Here is a 22,650-nt window from a genome sequence, read left to right on the forward strand (position 1 = left end):
ACCGGAAAAGACCGGCTGGGACCTCCTACTAGAAGCGTCCCGAAACCGGGAACGAAGAACACATGAACGGGCCGGGCCATCGCAACGCTAGATCGCGACCTCCTGTGCGAAATGTCGACATCTTGACGCAGAATGCGTCATATAGGATTTTCCGGGAGCGAAGTCCGCAACCAGTAGAGCCAGCATGCCTGTCTGTTAAAAAAAGCTCTTTACCTAATAGTCTGTAATTAAGAGAATAATTAATGCAGGGAGGAACGCGCTTTGTGCATGGCTGGGAAATTAAGAGGAATTGATCCCTAAGTAGTAAAAGGGATTGATTTGGTGAGAGTCGGCCGTTTGGATTTGTGCTTCTGATGTGTTATCATGAAAGCATCACCACGGGGATCGCAGATGCCAGGACATGTACGTACATGACTAGCAGCAACCGGTGACCGACGTCCCCGAAGCGAGGTTTGCCACATATGAGCGGGATGAGGATTAGATTGGTATTCTTGATTTTGTTTATGGCAGTGAAAAAGGGACGTCCAAAGAGGGAAGAAGAGGGATGCTCGTGCTTTGCATGACTCTATGTAATTAGAGATTTACTAACGAAAGAAGAAAGCGTGGGAAGACTCATGCCCCACATTGGGACGACCGTAGGAGAGCCAGAATAGCATTTGGCGCATTATAAAAGAACGGAATATAAGAATGTTTTTTTGCAACCAAATTTACATTTTTTTTCTTCGAAAAATTATCTGATTGATCGAACCTCATTGCTGCAACCAGAATAGTAAGTACATGACACTGCAAGTGTGGTCGATGCTGCTGCAAGCGGGACGCGGCGCATCTAGGCCGAACGACCTATATATGCATCTAGCGAAAGCACGCCAATGCAACACCAGTTGCCGGCTTGCCGCTATTCTTTTTCATTAGAAAAGTTGGACTGCCGTGTTGCAAAGCCGACTATGCATACCCTACAAGGATGATTGGTGGTATTTTAAGTCGGAAGGACGAGCCGACTATGCATACTCTACAAGGACGGCTGGTGGTATTTTAAGTCAGAAGGACGACGTCGCAAAGCCGACCACATAAACACGGTAAGAACGACCGACATTGATGTAAAATCAGACGTATATCGTTGCGAGGTCAATCTATGTTACAGCAAATTGTATGTCGTCCAATGCTATCATATCATGCATGTGGATATTTTAATGAACACGTCAATTTTTTCTCCCGTTGCAACGCACGGGCCCTTTTGCTAGTTTTCCTAATAAAGCATGGATTAACTCCGTGGGTTCACCGTCACAATACGCTTTTTCCCATGAATTTACGCTTTCAGTTTAAATTTAAAACATATACTCGAGGTGGTACTAAAAAACCGTTTCGTCCGTCCGCCCGTTTTTCCTTCTTTTCTCTTTCGTAGGCGTTGGGGTCACCCGTCGCCCACTTGGGCCACAGCCCGTAGAATCCATACGAGACACCGTGGTAGCCGGCCCAGTCAATCTAGAGAGGAGGCAAAATATTCCGCTGGTCGTAGGAACAGACACGACCACGGGCTCTCCTCTCTCCCTCTCCTCCGGATCCCAGCCGCCAGGAGGCGCACGACCTGCGCGACGCTCGATCCGGTGCCGCGCCGGCCGCCGACCGATGGCCGACGCCGGTGATCGGAGCACACTGCACCACCGGTCTGCCTCAGCTCCCCCCTTTCCTTTGCGCGCCCGAGCTCCTCGCTGTACGCCGCCCGGGAGGGCTCGCGCTCGCCGCTCGACCAAAGCCACCGCCGGCCGGTCCGGTGCCGCGCCGGCCGCCGGCAGATGGCAGACGGAGGTGTTCGAAGCATCCTGCACCACCGGTCTGCTTCATCTCCTTCTTTCCTTCGCATGCCCGAGCTCCTCCCTGTAAGCTGGCTGGGAGGGCTCGTGCTCGCCGCCACCGCCAGCCGGTCCTCCCTGCACTTGCCCGCGACCTCTCCGCCCCCTCTACACCGCCCTACACCTCAACTTCAGACGCACATGTGTTTGTGGATGTTCTCGGTTATTTTTTGCACACAAGGTGTTTGTGTGTTTGTCTGAGCCAGTTTCAGTCACAGATCCTTGAAGTAAACTCCCACATACGAGATTAGCTCTCCTTCCATATGATTCAAAAAATGGTAGGATGGTGGGAGTTAATTGGGATACTAGAATAATGGGTTGCTAATTAATTTACATCATGTGGAGTCTCAAGACACATGGGTACGCTGGCTCCTATTGTTTGACAAATTTATATTGAACTTTCTTTAATCGTATAAAGGAGTTGCAGTTAGGTGTTGCCCTTTTCTATGCCTAGACACAGCAGCTCCAATAACATCTGGACGCTCATGGTGAGATATATTAATTATTCTTATAATGGTCATCTGAATTTGCAGAGACAATTAGATTTTGGAAGCAGGAATCCTTTCCTCATAAGATGGATGAGCTGTAGGATTTGATTCTGTTCAGCTTGAATTAGTTTTTCATCATCATGTTCTATGTATTAGGAATTCATGCCTTACAGCTCTAATTTTTTCGCATTGTTGGTGTATGCTGGGAGTCACATTGTAATGCATGCTAGCAAACAGTAGGATTGAAAGTCTTACCCTGTTGGTTATTAATATCTTTTCCACTATAGTGAGGTTCAGCAATTTAATTCGTATTAAGGTCACACAAACAGTTTGGTTTTCAGATTTGTCTTGACAAACATATTTGGTTCAACAATTTAATTCGTATTAAAGTCACACAAGCAGTTTGATTTTTAGATTTGTCTTGACAAACATATTTTTGCAGATTATCCTTACATAAGCAATTGATTTCTGCAAGTTCCTTTCACTTCTTATTTATTTCTTCACTTGGTTATGATGTACTGCTATTCGTTTTCATGATGATTCATGCATTTTGTAGTTTTCACTCACAGAATGTTCTCTCTAAACAAGATTGGTTCCCATTCTTACAGTGAAGTAGCTACTGAGCAGTGAGGCCATCGAGCGACACCAGACCGCGGGACAGCGTGAGAAGAGGCAGGGGGTGTCTGGCGGGATGGGGAAGACCACGAGGAAGTGTGGCGATGGAGTGCAATCCCGAAGAAGAAGAACATTGCAAAGAAAGACCCTAGCCAAGCGCCACCCAATTCTCTTTCATTGACCTATCTAATGGCCATCAATTCAATTGGTCCAAGCTGCTGCGTTTGACCTTCCCACTGACCCACTACATCCTCGCTCAGCTGCTTCTGCTATGTTTCTTCTCCATGGCATTGTCGGCTGCCAGTGTGCCTGACATCATGCCTATGTGACCTCATATCATGCTCCTCTACGTGTTCTTCTCACCCTGGTTCCATGAGGAGAGATGTTGTTCTGTGGTTCTGTAGCTCTACTCCATAGCAATGATGGAGTCGCCTCCAGATGGGATAGCAATTATCTCGGGATCATGGTGAGGTTACTGAGTCGACCCTTCATTTGGCTCTATTCGTGTGGATCTATTCATGTGCATCTGTAAACTGTATTTAGGTACAACTATTGTTCTAGCACTTGTGTTTATTATTTTTGTAAAAAAAAGATTTCTTGATCTCATTAAATTGGGGTTTTATGTTGACATGAAATTCTAACTGAATTGCTATTTAGCTGACAATTCCAATAATTTTTTGTATTGTATTTGCATGTACGGAGCTGCCTAAGCAACGGCCAGGGGGCATATGCTTCTCCTACCACTAACATCTTCATCCTATTTGAGCCAGAATAGCTTTGGTGCCCTCTCTCGCTCATGGTGAGGCCGTGCACGCTTGCCATGGTTGTGGCTACGAAATCTCAGACTGAGTCGCTTCGGTCGGGCACTATTCAGGTACAACTCACTTTGCTCCACCATTGTTGGTTGCTGTGCATCACATGCTTGAGGAAATTCAGAGATGGTGTTGATCTTGCTCTTGCTAGACCATCCTTGTTGTAAATCATTATTGGGTTCTAGCTAGGGTCTTAGGAATTGATAATTTCCAGATTGTATCGCTGAAAATGTAGTTCTTATAAGATTCTCATTGTCAAGTTGTTATGGCAGCATGAGTGAAAATATGTTCCTTTTAAATGCTTAGATTCTATAGAAACCTCTAATCTATATCCTAAATTACTGTATTGTGTGCTCTTGTAAAATAAACTGTATATATTGATTCAATTTATATATGTAGTACAATGATTTTGCTCACATCACAAATATCTAACAACAAGAGTGGTACTGAGTTCACTTGCAACCAAAGCATTTAAATTCTAGTTCAACATTGCATATTCCTATCTAATAAACGGTCAGATGTTTCAGATTAATGTGGGAATTTCTAGCACATTCCTCTTTTACGGTGACGCTAGATTCGAATTTGAAGGCGTACTTGCCCCTGAGCTGGCGGTGCCTAAGAACAACGACGACAAAATTCTGGCATCGTCTCCAAGCTCTGTCGCAAGCAACACAGGAACGCCTCAGGCTCAAAGTCGGGTTGCTGTGCAGGCGAGCGGCAACAGCCACTTACGTCTCTTCCAAGAAGGGCGCCACCTTGGAGGAGCATAACGACACCGGCTGCAGCGGCGCACGAGCCAACAAAGGGGCAGGACCATTGGAGACGACGGACACAGAGGTGCATGATAGGCATGCCGATCATCAGACACTATGGAGCGATCCCACCCGTGATGCCGCAGTACACGCAGCCATCGCCGCCACCGCCACATGCCATGATCTACGGGTAAGTGCCTGCTCAGCAGCGTACAAGAGAAATCACCGCGGGGCCCTACTCGCCAAGACGATGCTTCTCTTATCGTGCTTATTTACTTGCCTTATATGTGTGACGAGAAGGAGCGGGAGATTCAGAGGCTCAGGTTGGCATCACTAGGTGAGTTCCCTGCTGATTTGTCGAGCACGGGATATAGACTATAGTCGGGTTCCTTCCTAACTCTGCTGGGCCTAATGAAGAGAAAGAATCAACTTTTGAGATTAATTGGCTAGATCCAAGCAGGCAGCTGCACAACATCGTCAAGGAGAAGATGATAACAATGCGATGTTCAAAGAAGCAGGCTCCAGTTTTGGTAAATGAGTAGTGATGTTGCAACCACCAAAACAAATCTGAAAAATAAGACAAAGACAAACAGGTTGAGAGGTTGGTTAATGATATGGAAGATCAAGTAAAAAAACGAATTATTGGAAGCCCCGGCAAGCAAAGTAAAGAAAACCCTACTTAACTTGATCACAAAGGTTGGATCGTGCAAGTACATGTTGTATAAGTTTACTAGGCTGGGACAGGTCGTACTGGTGGTTGCTGGCAGAATTCTGATGTGATTCACATGTTCTTCAGTTCAGAAGATGAAACAAAAACTCTCCAAAGAGGGGAAACAAGCACAGATAAAGCCTGAAGAGATATGCAATTTGGACTTATAGGAACTGTCACTTCATTATTATAGTGGAGTTAAAGGAAATAGGAGGCATGAAAACATGACGAGCGAGGAAAGATCACTGCTATGGAAGAAAAAATGCAAGTCCATGTGATTTTGCAATAGGAGAGGCTTAGACTTTCAGGGTTTTTACTTGAAAAATCGCATTTGGTACTTTTGAGTATTTTTTATACTGTTTTGCTCAATCAAAATTCACCACATGTTTTTGTTTATACCCGTTGCAACGCACGGGCATTTTTACTAGTAATAATAAAGTATGGATTGACTTTGTCGGGTACACCGTCGCATCCTTTTTTTGAAAAAGTCCCTACTGTTTTCTAAACTTAACCCACACTCCATGTTTAAGTCATACAAAAAAACTTGGCCGCACGCTCCTCTTCCGGTCCCTCCATGCCTCGCCATCCCCGCCGCCCCCGCACTTCTCCCTCCTGGCGTCCACACTTCTTCCTCCCGGCAGCACTCTCCGCCGCCTCCTTCCTCTCCGTGCTCCTCGATGGACACCGCTCCACGCGCTCGCCCCGGCCCACACCATCGTCGCCAACCCCCTCCTCCACCTCTATGCCTCCCGCGGCCTCCCCGACGCCACGCTCGTGCTCTTCTGTCACATCCCCGCAAGTCCCTCGTCTCCTAGAACACCGTCGTCGACGCGCTTGCCGGTAACGGCAACCACCTCGGCACGCTCGACCTCTTCCAGGAGATGCAGCGGGGCATGGGCCTCGCGCCCGATGCCTACACCGTGCAGAGCGTCCTCGGCACGTGCGTGCTCTCGGTCGATGTCTATGCGCATGCGCTGCTGCGCCAGCTCGGGGGCCACGACGACATTCTCATCAACTCGCTCGTCGACCTCTACGGTAAGTGCGGAGCCCTCGAACTCGCACGGCAGGTGTCCTACCAGATGCCCGAGTGGGACATCACGTTGTGGAATGTGGCGATTCTCACGCTCGCCAACCAAGGATGCATGCGCGAGTCCTTGGAGCTATTTGATCGGATGACGCGGGTGGAGAATGTTGTGCCCAACGCAATCACCTTCCTTGTAGTTCTTAGTGCGTGCAAGCATGTCGGGATGGTGGAGGAAGGCAGAAGATACTTCGAGATGATGGTCAGCAAGTGCAGGATCCGGCCGAGGATCGAGCACTATGGGTGCATGGTGGACATATTGGCAAGAGCTGGCTTCATCGAAGAGGCTCTGGATGTCGTGTCTGGGATGAACTGCCGGCCTGATGCTATCATCTGGAGGAGCCTACTAGATGCATGCTGCAAGTAGAATGATGGGTTGGAGCTTAGCGAGGCCATGGCCAAGCTGTCACTCGACATTCCGGTTTTGGTTTGATCTGACGGCTTAAACAGGCAAGTTAGATCTATTAGTCTAACAGAAAAAGAAAAGATAACGTTAATGAAAAAGGCCCCACGCATCAATGTACATGGGCTTTTTATCCCAACTGAGACACCTTGATCGGGGGCACCCAAACCAACTGATTGTTTAGGTCCCCTGTCCCTAGCGCTAGATAAAAGGGGGTACGGGAGAGGGTTGGCAGCGTGCGCGATCACAATTCTCGTACGATTTCACTCCCCTCCCGATATTCTCTCACCCCATCCGATCAGGGGGAGCACTGTAACGACGGGAAGACCTACACGAGCCACCGCTGTCGTCCCCAGATAGTGCCGGTGGCGTCCTGAGGGCATCAGGACATTGAGGAGGACTTCTACCTCGACTACATCACCGCTGCGTCACGCCTGCATCAAGCAGGCGATCATGTCCACTGCTGTGACATGTAAAGAACCTCTGATCCCTTCTCTATTCATTGTTATTGGGTGATCTAGATGCAATATTGATCCTGCCGATGGCATCCCATAGATGCATAATTAATCCAACAATGGTATCAGTCACCAATTTTGATTGCTTTTAGATCCCTACATTATGATCAGTAAATCAATCTTAAGTTTAGGCCCTCAGTAGATCAAGTTTGATTGCTACTATTTTTTATGTTGATATCAATTGCCCACTGTTGATGATGTTTTCATTCCAATATGCTATAGATCAGTACCGCCACCTAGTTTCATCAATTTTAATTAATCCAAGTTAAGATCTAATACACACACGTCAACAGTAGCAACCCCTCATGTTGAAGAACCCTTGAATTTATCCCCAATTAGAAAGAACCCTAATTCTGAAATTAGGACTGTTTTCCCCCCAAATCAAGCACTGATGTACACGAATTGGAGAAGAATGAGGAGAATCCTCACCTAATGCACTGCATAGCCGCCTTTTCCCTTCGGGGCCCGCACAACGCCCACCGCTGTGCGAGAGCGGAGATGCCGCGACGCCGTCGTGCCCTGGCCGACGAGCAGAATGCTCCTACGCCTTGCTGTCGCTCTTACGGATGCGTGCGTGTATGGGCCATCGCCCTACACATCGCTGTCGACCCCTTCATGCCGTGATGGCCAGCGCCCCTCCCGCCTCCTTGATGCGCCATGTGCATGGACACCGGGGCCACATTCGATGAGGGAGCGCGTAGGATTCATCCTGCTGCACGCTCCTCCGACGAGCGTAGCCGGCGCGCCTTCGAGCCGTCGAGCTCGTCGTCGCTCTGCTAGAGAGTGAACACCGGGGAGGAGGGGAAGAAATGGGTAGGATTTCACTCGGCCGCTGGTTTTGCTCAGTTGTGGGGCGATCCGAGACGTCGGCTCGATCCAACAACTGAGAGTGAGGCGCGACTCCTTGGAGGCCTTCGGGCGCTTTATGGGTCGTTTCCTCGGCCGGGCTGAAGCCCAAGTTGCCTTATTCCGGCACAAAGTCTTTTTCTTTACACTTTAAGCTGCTGGTTTTGGCCGTTTTGGGGGATAACCGTGGGCATTTTTGGGCCGAAATAATTTTGGCTATTTTCTATATTTTTCTAGTGCGTTTAAGTTAATAGTTATTATGTTTTTGCACTATTTAAAACAGAAAATGCCTAAAAATATAATGAACACGTTATTATTCTGGGTAAAATTGAAGCAACGAGATATTTTATTGAGGATTTATTATGTGTTTGCATGATGAACTTTTTAGACACCAAATAATGATAATGTTTTTTATGTTGATGTTTAAATTGAGAATGAAATGACTCTAATTTTAATTCGGACCGAGGTTGTTTTATTATTATGAGTCATCCCTTAGGATATTTTAATTCCATGTTTTTCCTGCCCAACAGTGTTTTGACATGGAGTTGACATTAAATACTTGCCATGTTTTTTTATTTACCAACATAAATTTATAATCATATAAGTTTACTTATGAATTTTTATGATAATTTCAGCTTCCGCTCCATTCCGGTCCGACACGATCGAACCACTTATGAGGAGTGACTTCCCTCGTTGGAAGTCCCAAGTCGAATTATGTTTGGGTAGTAATGAGTTTGATTGTGCCTTGAGGGAAGAAAACCTGTGATACATGTGGCAGGTGCTACAGGGTATGCAGAACTCAAGTAGGACTATGATGTTAAGATGGAAAAGTGGAACAAGTCCAACCATATTGCCCTTCTCATCATGAAAGCGACAATATTGCCAGACATTTCTGAAGCACTACCTAAGAAAGACACTGCTAAAGAATTCCTCAATGTAATGGAGGAGAAATTTAAATGCTCTGACAAAGTGTATGCTCATGAACTTTTTACTAAGCTTTTTAAGAAATACACCATTGATGGAAATGTTAGGCAGCACATACTAAGGCTGGTGAATGCTTACACCAAGCTTAAAGCTTTGGAGTGTTCCTTAAGTGAATATTTTCTTGTAATAATGATTGTTGAGTCTCTTCCAGAAGAATTTGAACAATTTAAGGTTAACTATAACTCTCTCAAGGAAAAATGGCCACTCGGTGAGATGACTGCAAGGATCGTCCAGGAGGAAGAGAGGATCATGAGATCGAAGAAAGACCATGTTTTTCATGTTGACTCTCACAAGAGAAAGCGTGAAGGGCAAGGTTTCCCTAAGCATCAGAAAAAGCAATTCAAGAAAGAAGGCCCTAAGCCATTCATGGGTAAAGAAGCCAGCAACTCTTCTTCAGCTGGAGAAAATGCTTGTAACTTCTACAAAGAGGAGGGACACTATCAAAAGGACTGCCCAGGCTTTCTAAAATGGATGAACAAACGAGGTATTGGTGAAATTAATTTTGTAGATGAATCTCTTTATGTCGATTTTTCTATAAAGTCATGGTGGATTGATTCAGGTGCAACCGCTCACGTTGCTAACTGTATGCAGGGATTCGATACGATCCAAACTATAAGAGGAGGGACAAGAAAGTTTAAGGTTGCGAACAGAGTTGCGGCCGTGTTGAAGCTGTGAGATCTCTCGCATTGGAGCTACACACCGGCCACCCTTTTATATTAAATAATATTATTTATGTGCCTAACTTAAGTAGGAATTTGATTTCAGGTTCTCATTTAGATGATGATATGTATGAGTGCCATTTTGGCAAGAAACAATTTGCTTTGAACAAATGTAATAAGAATGTAGGCATCGGTGTTAGACGAGGCCAACTATACATGTTATCTCTTAATAATGATTCAGTTATGCATGTGAGTGATGAAATTAATGTTGAGAGGAAATGGGACGGAGTTAGTAATTCTCGAAATTCTGGCATTATCGTTTGGGCCACATTTCCAGGGGGAGAATGGAACGCTTAGTTAAAAATGAAATACTCCTCCCATTAGACTTCTCAGATGCAAACAAATGTGTCGACTGCATTAAAGGAAAATTCGCAAAAACAATTAAGAAAGGAGCAGTAAGAGCCTCAGGGGTTTTAGAATTAATTCACACTGACATATGTGGACCCCTGAATGTTAAGTCTGTAGATGGTTTTGATTCATTCATTACATTCACAGATGACTTTTCCCGCTATGGGTATATTTATCCCATATGTGACCGATCGGAGGCTTTGGAGAAATTCAAAGTCTATAAAGCTGAGGTTGAAAATCAACTGAACGCAAAAATCAAAGTTGTATGGTCTGATCGCGGGGAGAGTATTATGGTAGGCATGCTCCTTATGGGAAGATTCCTGGACCTTTTGCCAAGTTCTTATCTGAAAATGGAATCATTGTTCAGTACTCAATGCCTCGTGAACCACAACAAAATGATGTGGCCGAGCGCCGCAACCGCGCCCTTATGGATATGGTGCGAAGCATGCTTAGTCACTCAATTTTACCAGTAAGCCTTTGGATAGAGGCATTAAAGACAGCTGCACACATACAAAATCTTGCTCCAACTAAGTCAGCACCGAACACACCTTACGAGATGTGGGCGAGAAAGAAACCGAGCTTGAATTACTTACGAGTGTGGGGTTGCCCTGCTGAAGCTAAAGTTTTCAATCCACAACTTAAGAAATTCGATCCAAAAACAGTTAGTTGTTTCTTCATTGGATACCCTCATAGGGGAAAGGGATATCGTTTTTATTGTCCAAGTCACACCACCAAGTTTGTGGAGGCTAGGCAAGCGGTATTTTTTTTGAGGATAATAAGGTCACAAATTTAAGGGAGATCGATCTTGAGGAGAAACTGGTTTGTACATCATCCCTGATTATCCAAGAGATTGTTTTTCCAATACGAAGAAATGTGGCATCTGATGATCCTGAATCTCACGGTTCACTTTCTTAGTCGAATGGTGATTCGGAGACTAGTAATGAAAATCCAGACACAAATGAGGACCACCAGAAAAATAATAATTCTCAAAAAGATGATGTGTTGGGGAACGCAGTAATTTCAAAATTTTCCTACACACACGCAAGATCTATCTAGGTGATGCATAGCAACGAGAGGGTAGAGTGTTGTCTACGTACCCTTGTAGACCGTAAGCGGAAGCGTTATGACAACGCGGTTGATATAGTCGTATGTCTTCACGATCCGGTCGATCCTAGCACCGAAGGTACAGCACCTTCGGGATCTGTACATGTTCAGCTCGGTGACGTCCCATGAACTCTAGATCCAGCTGAGTGTCGAGGGTGAGTTTCGTCAGCACGACGGTGTGATGACGGTGCTGATGAAGCTACCGGAACAGGGCTTCGCCTAAGCACCGCTACGATATGACCGAGGTGGATTATGGTGGAGGGGGCACCGCACACGGCTAAGACAATGATCAACTTGTGTGTCTATGGGGTGCCCCCTCCCCCGTATATAAAAGGAGTGGAGGAGGGGGAGGGACGGCCCTCTATGGCGCGCCCTAGGGGAGTCCTACTCCCACAGGGAGTAGGATTCCCCCCTTCCAAGTAGGAGTAGGAGAGGAAGGAAGGAGGAGAGAGGGAGGAAGGAAAGGGGGGCCGACCCCCCTTCCCAATCCGGATTGGGCTTGGGGGGGGGGGGCGCTAAGACCCAATAAGGCCCATACACTCCCCGGGGGGTTCTGGTAACCTCCCGGTACTCTGGTAAATGCCCAAACACACCCGGAACCATTCCGATGTACAAACATAGTCATCCAATATATTCATATTTATGTCTCGACCATTTCGAGACTCCTCGTCATATCCGTGATCATATCCGGGACTCCGAACTACCTTCGGTACATCAAAACACATAAACTCATAATACCGATCATCACCGAACGTTAAGCATGCGGACCCTATGGTTTTGAGAACTATGTAGACATGACCGAGACTCATCTCCGGTCAATAACCAATAGCGGAACCTAGATGCTCATATTGGTTCCTACATATTCTATGAAGATCTTTATCGGTCAAACCGCATAACAACATACGTTGTTCCCTTTGTCACCGGTACGTTACTTGCCCGAGATTCGATCATCGGTATCATCATACCTTGTTCAATCTCATTATCGGCAACTCTCTTTACTCGTTCCTTAATGCTACATCCTGTAACTAACTCATTAGTTACATTGCTTGCAAGGCTTATAGTGATGTACATTACCGAGAGGGCACAGAGATACCTCTCCGATACTCGGAGTGACAAATCCTAATCTTGATCTATGCCAACTCAACAAACACCATCGAAGACACCTGTAGAGCATCTTTATAGTTACCCAGTAACATTGTGATGTTTGATAGCACACCAAGTATTCCTCCGGTATTTGGGAGTTGCATGATCTCATAGTCATAGAACATGTATAAGTTATGGAGAAAGCAATGGCAGTAAACTAAACGATCATCATGCTAAGCTAACGGATGGGTCAAGTCAATCACATCATTCTCTAATGATGTGACCCCGTTTATCAAATGACAACTCCTTGTCTATGGCTAGGAAACTTAACCATCTTTGATCAACGAGCTAGTCAAGTAGAGGCATACTAGTGACACTCTGTTTGTCTATGTATTCACACATGTACTAAGTTTCCGGTTAAGTTTATATGTCTAAGGCTAGAGCCTCCACTCAAGAAACCATGGAGTTCATTCTTGAACCCAAAGAGGCTGGAGATAGCAAGAAGAGGAAGGAGAGGGTCAAGAAGACCACTGCCAGAGTTTTTGGTAGATCCTCCACCATGAGAGAGCCAGAAGAAGATGGGGAGGAAGAGGATGCTGCTCCAGCACCCAAGTCACAAAAGCTTATGGGAGATGCTATCAAATCAGGGGCTACTGCTTCAAAGCCCAAAACTGCTGCTCAAACCACCATGTCCAAGCCCAAGAGAAGCACCAAAAACATTCCAGCTGAAGAGAAGAACAAGGCCCCAGTACCTGAAGCTGAAGAAGAGGATGATGAAGCCCTAGTGCTAAGAAAAGTGAAACGCAGGATTCCAGACGACAATGATGCTCATCCAGTAGATGAGGACATGAACATCAGAAATGATGCAGGACTGAGATTGTGGAGACTGTCTGATCCTTATGCTGTGAGGAGGAGGACTGTTGTTGACTATAGGTTCCACACCAAGGAACAACAGGATTTCTATGAGACTATTCTGCTTGACAAGAAGCCAATTGTCTAAGATGTGAAATGGGTCGATTGGCAATACATTGATGAGAATGAAGACTACTTCCCAGGTGTACATGACAACTTCAGAGCTTGTGGAGTTGATGGGTTTGTGGGTCGAAAGTTGACCAAATGGAATGATGAGCTAGTTATGCAATTTTACCCCACTTCTCATTTCTATCCAGATGAAGGTTAGTATGGATGTCTGAAGGTGCGAGGTACCAATAAACTATTGAAGAATGGGCCAAGTTGATCAATGCCCCAAAGGAACATGATGATGATTTGGATGTGTAAGCTAAGAAGAAGAAAGACCACAACTCTATGGCAAACATGTACAAAGAGATCCCTGATAATGCTTTGGAGACACACAGGCTTGGATCTGTACACTATTTGTTGTCTGGTCTACCCACTATCAACACCATCTTAAGGCATACTTTGCTACCAAAGTCTGGAGATCACAAGATGATTAGAGGACATTCCATCAACTTGCTGCAAATCTTTGATGCACCTAAAAAATTCAAGGTCATGAGTCTTATTGTAGAGACAATCAAGAGGACAGCAGCAGATCAGAAAAGATCTTGTGTGTATGCTCCACACATTCAGGAGCTCATCAACTCAAATACGGGCACAGGAACCTACCTATTGGACAAGGAGCACTTAGCTTTGCACCCAGAACTTGAATATAACACAGCTGTGATGAATGAGAATGAACCTTCATAAGCACAAGCACAAGAGAAGAGAGCTAAGGCCAAGGCAGAGAAAGATGCAAGGATGCCAACTGTTGAATAAGCATCTCAGGTGTTCCTAAAAAGCAAACAAGATCAATTGGGTTATCTGATACAAGAAACATTGAGGATTGAGAAAGGCTTGGCCACCCTGACTCTGAATCAAGAGAGCTTGGAAAGGATTGTTGAGACAAAATTCTATGATCTTGACCTCAAGGTGACTGAGATACAGACTGCAGTTGAGCAGCTCCAGGAGGAAGCTGAGGAGAGGAGAGGAAGGGCAACTACGGATGCTTTCCAGCGTGTGCTAAGGAGTCAGAGGTCTGCTGCAGTGCCAGTACCAGATTCTAGAGCTACATCATCAACACCAACAGCTACAACTTCAGTGCCACCTCTAGCACCCACTCCACCACCTCCAACTACATCAACAGATGCCTTCGTCCTTGGAGTTCTCTCTACACCACCTCCCGAAGACCAAGCCTGAGAGACGCATAGCACTATGCATTTTCAAACTTTTTGGTAACTTGTAGCCAAAGGGGGAGAAATGTATAGATCATAGGCTTCGAGAGATACTTGCCTTTGGTTGAAGGCAAGAGAGACAAAGAAGAAAAAACTCGGCCCCACCAAAATTTTCTATCCGGTGCCACCGAGTTCATTTGACGTAGCCACTGACAGAAACCCTAGTCACTTCGGTCTTACTGATAGGGATCTCGGTCTCACCGAGATGGGATTGCAAACTCTCTATTTCCCTTCATAACATTTCGGTACAACCGAGATGAGCGATCGGTCCCACCGAGTTCGCAATGCAAACTTTATGTTTCCCTTTCGTAACGTTTCGGTCTCACCGAAATTAGCGATTCGGTCCCACCGAGTTTGCCTGGCCAACTCTCTGGTTAGCTTATTTCCAAAATCGGTCCCACCGAGTTTGTGTAATCGGTCTCACCAAGATTACGTTATGCTCTAACCCTAATGAAATCGGTCACACCGAGTTGACATGTCGGTCCCACCGAAAAGCCTAACGTTCACATTTTGAACTAAATCGGTTTGACCAAGTTTCATTATTTGGTCCCAGCGAGTTTGGTGATTTGTGTGTAACGGTTAGATTTTGTGTGGAGGCTATATATATACCCCTCCACCCACTCTTTATTCGTAGAGAGAGCTATCAGAACATGCCTACACTTCCAACATTCATTTTCTGAGAGAGAACCACCTACTCATGTGTCGAGACCAAGATATTCCATTCCAACCATATGAATCTTGATCTCTAGCCGTATCCAAGTTGCTTTCCACTCAAATCTTATTTCCACCAAATCCAAATCAGTGAGAGAGAGTTGAGTGTTGGGGAGACTATCATTTGAAGCACAAGAGCAAGGAGTTCATCATCAACACACCGTCTATTACCTTTTGGAGAGCGGTGTCTCCTAGATTGGTTAGGTGTCACTTGGGAGCCTCCGATAAGATTGTGGAGTTGAACCAAGGAGTTTGTATGGGCAAGGAGATCACCTACTTCGTGAAGATCTACCCTAGTGAGGCAAGTCCTTCATGGGCGATGGCTATGGCGGGATAGACGAGGTTGCTTCATCGTGGACCCTTCGTGGGTGGAGCCCTTCGTGGTCTCTCGCAACCGTTACCCTTCGTGGGTAGATGTCTCCACCAACGTGGATGTACGATAGGACCACCTATCGGAACCATGCCAAAAATCTTCGTGTCTACATTGCGTTTGCTCCCTCCAAACTCCTCCCGAGGGAGTCCTGGATTAGGGGGTGTTCAGATAGTCGAACTATACCTTCAACCGGACTCCTGGACTATGAAGATACAAGATTGAAGACTCCGTCCCGTGTCCGGAAGGGACTTTCGTTGGCGTGGAAGGCAAGCTTGGCGGTGCGGATATTCAAGATCTCCTACCATTGTAACCAACTCTATGTAACCCTAACCCTATCCGGTATCTATATAAATCGGAGGGTTGTAGTCCGTAGGACAGAATCAACTCCGTACACAACAATCATACCATAGGCTAGCTTCTAGGGTTTAGCCTCCTTGATCTCGTGGTAGATCAACTCTTGTACTACCCATATCATCAATATTAATCAAGCAGGAGTAGGTATTACCTCCATCGAGAGGGCCCGGACCTGGGTAAAAACATCATGTCCCTTGTCTCCTGTTACCATCTGGCCTTGACGCACAGTTCGGGACCCCCTACCCAAGATCCGCCGGTTTTGACACCGACATTGGTGCTTTCATTGAGAGTTCCTCTGTGTCATCGCCTTCAGGCCCGATGGCTCCTTCGATCATCAACAACGATGCGGTCTAGGGTGAGACTTTTCTCCCCGGACAGATCTTCGTCTTCGGTGGCTTCGCTCTGCGGGCCAATTCGCTCGACCACCTTGAGCAGACCGAAAGCTACGCCCCTGGCCATCAGGTCAGGTTTGGAAGCCTAAACTACACGGCCGACATCCGCGAGGACTTGATCTTCGACGGATTCGAGCCACAGCCAAGCGCGCTGCACTGTCTCGATGGGCATGATGTAGCTCTACCGCCGAACAACGCTTTGGAAGCCGCACGCGCACCGGTTCCAACCATTGATTCGGAGCCTACCGCGCCGATCGAGGATCAACGGTTGGACGCTACCTCAGGGGCTGCGATCTCAGAGGCGATCGAGCCGAACTCCAGCCTCGCACTCTGCTCGACCCGTGACTCCGAGGATCCGGACTCCTCCCCGGACTCCGAACCCCCCGCGCCCCTGCCAATCGAATCCGATTGGGCGCCGATAATGGAGTTCACCGCCGCAAACATCTTTCAGCATTCGCCCTTTGGCAACATCCTGAACTCTCTTAAGTCTCTCTCCTTATCAGGAGAGCCCTGGCCGAACTACGGTCAGCGAGGATGGGATACGGACGATGAAGAAATTCAAAGCCCACCCACCACCCACTTCATAGCCACTCGACGATCTAACCGACATGCTTGACTTCGGCTCCGAAGACATCGACGGCATGGACGATGATGTAGGAGACGAACTGGAACCAGCACCTGTAGGGCGCTGGAAGGCCACCTCGTCATATGACATATATATGGTGGATACTCCAAAAGATGGAGATGGCGAGGGAACAGAGGGGGATAATGCCCCCAAGAAACAGCCAAAGCGCCGGCGTCAGCGGCGCCGCTCTAAATCCCGCCAAAGCAAAAATGGTGATTCCGGCACGGGAGATAATACTACCCCGGATAGCACCGAAGAACACCCACCTCATCAAGATTCGGCACAGGAAGATGGAAAAGCCAGCCCTCATGAGAGAGCGGCAGACCGAGAGGTCGAGGACGATAACTATACGCCTCCCTCCGAGGACGAGACGAGCCTCGATGACGACGAATTCGTCATACCATCAGACCCCACCGAACAAGAGCGTTTTAAACGCAGGCTTTTAGCCACGGCAAGCAGCCTCAAGAAAAAGTAGCAACAGCTTAGAGCTACCCAAGATTTGCTAGCTGACAGATGGACTGAAGTCCTTGCGGCCGAAGAGTATGAACTCGAAGGCCCCTCCAAGAGTTACCCGAGGCGCAGGCCGCTACCCCAATTAGAGGAGGAAGCACCTACATCACCAGCGCATGACATGGCAGACCGGCCACCTCGCGGCCGCGACAGAGAGGCCTCTCGGCCCTCCACCCAAGCCATGCCCCGACGCCGCTCAACTAAGGCACGGGAAAATGCGCCCGACGTACGAGACATACTGGAGGATAAGGCAAGACAAACAAGATCGATCTACGGATCGCGCAGGCTCCCTACGGCATGTGACAATGATCTTCATTCCGGATACAAAAAATCCGGCCGAGCCGAACACAAAAGACATAGCTCTTCCGAGCTGTGTCGTGATATAGCCCAGTACAGAGGCGCCACACACCCGCTATGCTTCACGAATGAAGTAATGGATCATAAAATCCCAGAAGGTTTCAAACCCGTAAACATCGAATCATACGATGGCACAACAGATCCGGCGGTATGGATCGAGGATTATCTCCTCCACATCCACATGGCACGCGGCGATGATCTACACGCCATCAAATACCTCCCGCTCAAACTTGAAGGACCGGCCTGACATTGGCTTAACAGCTTGCCAGCAGACTCAATCGGTTCTTGGGAGGACCTGGAAGCCGCATTCCTCGACAACTTCTAGGGCACTTACATGTGACCACCGGATGCCGACGACTTAAGCCACATAATTCAGCAGCCAGAAGAATCGGCCAGACAATTCTGGACACGGTTCCTAACAAAGAAAAACCAGATAGTCGACTGTCCGGATGCAGAGGCCCTACCAGCCTTCAAGCATAACATCCGCGATGAGTGGCTTGCCCGGCACCTGGGACAGGAAAAGCCGAAATCCATGGCAGCCCTCACGACACTCATGACCCGCTTTTGCGCGGGAGAAGACAGCTGGCTAGCTCGCAGCAACAACTTATCAAAAAACCCTGGTAATTCGGATACCAAGGACAAAAGTGGCAGGACACGTCGGAATAAGCAAAAACGCCGCGTTAGCAGCGACAGCAATGAAGACTCTACAGTCAATGCCGGATTCAAAGGCTATAAATCCGGCCAGCGGAAAATGCCATTCAAAAAGAATACTCAGGGCCCGTCCAGTTTGGACCGAATACTCGACCGCTCGTGCCAGATACATGGCACCCCTGAAAGGCCAGCCAATCACACTAACAGGGATTGTTGGGTGTTCAAGCAGGCAGGCAAGTTAAGGGCCAAAAACAGAGACAAGGGGCTACACAGCGACGACGAGGAGGGGCCCAAGCCATCGAACAACAATGGACAGAAGGGTTTTCCCACACAAGTGCGGACGGTGAACATGATATACGCAACCCACATTCCCAAGCGGGAGCGGAAGCGTGCACTACGGGACGTATACGCGATGGAGCCAGTCGCCCCAAAGTTCAACCCATGGTCCTCGTGCCCGATCACTTTTGATCGAAGGGACCATCCCACTAGCATCTGTCATGGCGGCTTCGCCGCATTGGTTCTCGACCCAATCATCGACGGATTTCATCTCACAAGAGTCCTCATGGACGGCGGCAGTAGCCTGAACCTGCTTTATCAGGATACAGTGCGGAAAATGGGCATAGATCCCACAAAAACGACCTTTAAAGGCGTCATACTAGGTGTAGAAGCCAACTGTACAGGCTCAGTAACACTTGACGTGGTCTTCAGATCTCCGGACAATTTCTGAAGCGAAGAGCATAGTCCCGTTTCGCAGCGGCTATCACGCCCTGCTCGGACGAACTGCATTCGCAAAATTCAATGCGGTGCCGCACTACGCATATCTCAAGCTCAAGATGCCAGGCCCTCGAGGAGTAATCACGGTCAACGGAAACACCGAACGCTCCCTCCATACGGAGGAGCACACGGCGGCTCTCGCAGCGGAGGTACAAAGTAGCTTTGTTAGGCAGTTCTCCAGTCCGGCCATCAAAAAGCCAGACACTGCCAAGCGCGCCCGGTGTAACCCACAGTAGGACCGCCTGACACACTCTGAGCAAGCGTAGCAATGCGGCCCCAACCCCAGATCTCACGACATAACGAAACCAATACCTCGCGTACATAACTATGCCCTTGAAATACCATGGGCACAGGGGAAGGGGCATAATAACGGCATGCCCAACGTACGGCTTAAAACGAACTAGGGGCTACCGAATTCCTTTTTAATTTTTTCTTACTTTCAGGTCTCCATTCTTCGGACGACCTATTTGGCAATTCGACTGCCGCACAAACGATGCAAGCTCCAGCGAGGCAGACAAGCCATGCCGCATTATGGAACTCCCAGGTGGTCTCTGTTACGAGCGGTATACCTGTTTTAAATACAATTCCGCGGCCTGCCCCTGGTCAGGACACACTAAATAGTCCAATTTCTTTTTGATAACAATACCACTTGTATCGTTCTGCTCTGACAGCAGCCTTTATATAAACAATGCATAGCCTTTGTCTATTTTCTGCATTACTTTCTTTTATATATGTTCATTAATGACATGTTGCATCCGTACACGGTGGTACGGCAAATACGCTAGGGGCTTCAGTACCCTTCAATATGGCATGGGAAGTCCGTACACTTTCACAAGTGCGGCACCCTGAACTTATAGCACTATATGCATCGGCTCCGAATCATGATTTGAGTCAATAGTTGGGTTTGCCCGGCTGCTATGTTTTGGTGCCTTACGTTCCGCTATATCGGCTAAGGTAGCACTAGGAGAACCACTGCGATTGTGCCCCGGTTGAGCTGGGTTAAGCACCTCAGTGGAGAAAGCTAAAACTGACTGTCATGATGAGGCGAGAGACTGGTCGCTGTTTGAGAGGTTTTTCAAGTCCTTAAAGACTTATGCCGCTTCGAGCGAGGAGCCGGATTTGTCCGGCCAAGGCGTGGATAGCGCCCCGAACTCGGTCTTCCGAACTAGGGGCTTTGCCGAAATTTAAAATTATAAAGTTCTATGGCTAAGTGAGAGTGTTCAAGCATTATAGTCCGATTGCCTGGTTCGTTATGCTGAGCGCCTCCCTCGAAGGACCCAACTATGGAAAAAAGAGCGCTTAGGTTTATCCCGAACACCCCAGCACTAGTGGCATGGGGGCAGAAGCCAACGACTGGCCATCTCTCAATTTTTGATATACAACCGCACAGAAAATAATATTTTAAATTCAACAAGCATTGCTTAGCGCCTATGAACAAGTATTTAGCGCACAGGATAAACACGAGCAAGTTCATTCAAAAATTACATCCTTGGTACATTCATCCGCCACAAGGCGGGCACCCGAAAGAACATCCTTATAGTAGTTCTCGGGCTTGCGATGCTCCTTCCCCAGCGGCGGCCTGTCCCTCACAAGCTTCTCACCGTCCGGCTTACCCTAGTGCACCTTCGCACGGGCAAGGGCCCTACGGGCTCCTTCGATGCAGACGGACTGCTTGATGACCTCGAGCCTTGGACAGGCCTCTACCAGCCGCCGCACCAGCCCGAAGTAGCTCCCAGGCAGGGCCTCTTCGGGCCACAGCCGAACTATGAAGCCCTTCATGGCCTGTTCGGCCGCCTTGTGGAGCTCAACCGAGATGAGTGATCGGTCCCACCGAGTTCGCAATGCAAACTCTTTGTTTCCCTTTCATAACGTTTCGATCTCACCAAAATGAGCGGTTCAGTCCCACCGAGTTTGCCTGACCAACTCTCTAGTTAGCTTATTACCAAAATCGGTCCCACCGAGTTTGTGTAATCGGTATCACCGAGATTACGTGATGACCAAACCCTAATGAAATCGGTCACACCGAGTTGACATGTCGGTCCCACTGAAAAGCCTAACGTTCACATTTTGAACTAAATCGGTCTGACCGAGTTTCATTATTCGGTCCCACCGAGTTTGGTGATTTGTGTGTAATGGTTAGATTTTGTGTGGAGGCTATATAAACCCCTCCACCCACTCTTCATTCGTAGAGAGAGCTATCAGAATATGCCTACACTTCCAACGTCCATTTTCTGAGAGAGAACCACCTACTCATGTGTTGAGACCAAGATATTCCATTCCAACCATATGAATCTTGATCCCTAGCCTTCACCAAGTTGCTTTCCACTCAAATCTTCTTTCCACCAAATCCAAATCGGTGAGAGTGAGTTGAGTGTTGGGGAGACTGTCATTTGAAGCACAAGAGCAAGGAGTTCATCATCAACACACCGTCTATTACCTTTTGGAGAGTGGTGTCTCCTAGATCGGTTAGGTGTCACTTGGGAGCCTCCGACAAGATTGTGAAGTTGAACCAAGGAGTTTGTATGGGCAAGGAGATCGCCTACTTCATGAAGATCTACCCTAGTGAGGCAAGTCCTTCGTGGGCGATGGCCATGGTGGGATAGACAAGGTGTCTTCTTCATGGACCCTTCATGGGTGGAGCCCTCCGTGGACTCACGCAACTGTTACCCTTCGTGGGTTGAAGTCTCCACCAATGTGGATGTACGATAGCACTACCTATTGGAACCATGCCAAAAATCTCTGTGTCTACATTGCGTTTGCTCCCTCCAAACTCCTCCCTTTACCATCATCTGCAATGTTTTACATTCCGCTGCTATACTCTTAGACTTGCATGTGTAGGTTGATTGCTTGACTAGTGCTAATTTGCTAAAATCTGCCAAAACATAAAATTGGGAAAAGGCTAGATTTTTATTTGGTCAAGTAGTCTAATCACCCCCCCTCTAGACATACTTTCGATCCTACATCATATTTTGCTCATGAGAGAGGCTTAGTCAACGGGTCTGCAACATTCAGATCCGTATGTATCTTGCAAATCTCTATGTCTCCCTCCTTGACTTGATCGCGGATGGAATTGAAGCGTCTCTTGATGTGCTTGGTTCTCTTATGAAATCTGGATTCCTTTGCCAAGGCAACTGCACTAGTATTGTCACAAAAGATTTTCATTGGACCCGATGCACTAGGTATGACACCTAGATCGGATATGAACTCCTTCATCCAGACTCCTTCATTTGCTGCTTCCGAAGCAGCTATGTACTCCACTTCACATGTAGATCCCGCCACGACGCTCTGCTTGGAACTGCACCAACTCACAGCTCCACCATTTAATAAAAATATGTATCCGGTTTGTGACTTAGAGTCATCCGGATC

At 47.5% G+C, this 22,650-nt stretch overlaps 1 long non-coding RNA gene and 1 pseudogene across 4 annotated transcripts; both read left to right on the forward strand.

The window, feature by feature from the left end:
* Positions 1–1,500: 1,500 nt before the first annotated feature.
* LOC123063085 (uncharacterized) lies at positions 1,501–5,687 on the forward strand. 4 transcript variants are annotated; one of them, XR_006430054.1, is made up of 3 exons: positions 1,504–3,827; positions 4,293–4,707; positions 4,818–5,687. It is a non-coding gene; the product is annotated as an uncharacterized lncRNA (long non-coding RNA). The 4 variants fall into 4 exon arrangements; XR_006430053.1 differs by having other exon boundaries at positions 1,505–3,419; positions 3,656–3,827; positions 4,293–5,687; XR_006430055.1 differs by having other exon boundaries at positions 1,511–1,831; positions 2,947–3,827; positions 4,293–5,687.
* A 79-nt stretch (positions 5,688–5,766) lies between these two features.
* The window catches only part of LOC123057121 (pentatricopeptide repeat-containing protein At1g59720, chloroplastic/mitochondrial-like), a 36,122-nt pseudogene continuing 19,238 nt past the window's right edge, over positions 5,767–22,650 (forward strand).

Source organism: Triticum aestivum, chromosome 3A, assembly GCF_018294505.1.
Source record: "Triticum aestivum cultivar Chinese Spring chromosome 3A, IWGSC CS RefSeq v2.1, whole genome shotgun sequence".
NCBI classification, from domain to species: Eukaryota; Viridiplantae; Streptophyta; class Magnoliopsida; order Poales; family Poaceae; genus Triticum; species Triticum aestivum.